The sequence below is a fragment of the Heterocephalus glaber genome, unplaced genomic scaffold, assembly GCF_053883595.1.
Source record: "Heterocephalus glaber isolate CG9 unplaced genomic scaffold, H.glaber_assembly_v1.0 deba00001497, whole genome shotgun sequence".
Taxonomy (NCBI): Eukaryota; Metazoa; Chordata; class Mammalia; order Rodentia; family Bathyergidae; genus Heterocephalus; species Heterocephalus glaber.
This window is the reverse complement of record NW_028258320.1, coordinates 54,194,630-54,196,003: the sequence shown is the minus strand read 5'-3', so window position 1 is coordinate 54,196,003 and position 1,374 is coordinate 54,194,630.

Below are 1,374 nucleotides of genomic sequence, written 5' to 3'. Positions count from 1 at the left end.
ATGTTCATTAGGGAGATTGGTCTATAGTTCTCTTTTTGGGTTGGATCTTTCCCTGGTTTGGGGATCAAAGTAACACTTGCTTCCAGGAATGAATTTGGAAGCCTTGTTTCCCTTTCAATTTCCTTGATGAGTTTAAAGAGTAATGGCATTAGTTCTTCTTTAAATGTCTTGTAGAATTCAGCAGTGACACCATCAGGACCTGGGCTTTTCATTGTTGGCAACTTTTTTATTACATTTTCAATTTCACTCATTGTTATTGGGGTGTTTAGAATTTCTATATCTTCTTCATTTAATTTTGGCAATTTGTATGTATCTAGGAATCTGTCCATTTCTTCTGTGTTTCCCATTTTATTAGAGTACAGGTTCTCAAAGTAGGTATTGATGATCCTCTGAATTTCTGCTGGATTTGTTGTGGCTTCACCTTTTTCATTCTTAATTGCATGGATCTGAGCCTTTTCTTTCCTTTTTTGACAAGGTTGGCTAAAGGTTTATTGATTTTATTTATTCTTTCAAAAAACCAACTCTATGATTCATTGTTTTTTTATATCATTCTCTTAGTCTCCATTGTATTGATTTCTGCTTGGATATTTATAATTTCCTTTCTTGTACGAGCTTTGGGTTTGTTATGCTCTTCTTTTTCTAGGAGCTTGAGGCTCTGCATTAGCTTATTTAACTGAGTTGTCTCTGATGTCCTAATATGGGCATTCACTGCTATGAATTTCCCTCATAGAACTGCTTTCATTGTGTCCCACAGATTCCTGTATGTTGTACTGGCATTATCATTTACTTGTAGAAACTGTCTAATTTCTTCTTTAATTTCCTCTGTCACCCATTGGTTGTTCAGAAGGGTGTTGTTCAATTTCCCTGTATTTGTGGGAGTTTTGCAGTATCTTTTGTTATTGATCTCCAATTGTATTGCACTATGGTTTGATAATATACAGGGGATAACTTCAATTCTTTTACATTTACTTAGCTATGTCCTATGAGCTAGCATGTGATCTATTTTGGAGAATGATCTGTGTGCAGCTGAAAAGAATGTGTATTCTGATTTTGTGGGGCGGAACATTCTGTAAACATCTATTAAATCCATTTGTTCAATAGCTTGGTTCAGTTCTAGAATTTCATTGTTAATTTTTTTTCTAGTTGATCTGTCTATTTGTGATAGAGGGGTGTTGAGGTCCCCCACTACAATTGTATTAGTGCTTACTTGGTTTTTCATGTCCATTAATGTTTGTTTTGTATAGTTGGGGGCATTCGTATTTGGTGCATATATATTTAGGATTGTCATCTCTTCCTCTTGGATTGTTCCTTTCACAAGGATGTAGTGACCATCTTTATCTCTCTTAATTAGTTTTAGTTTGAAATCTACTTTGC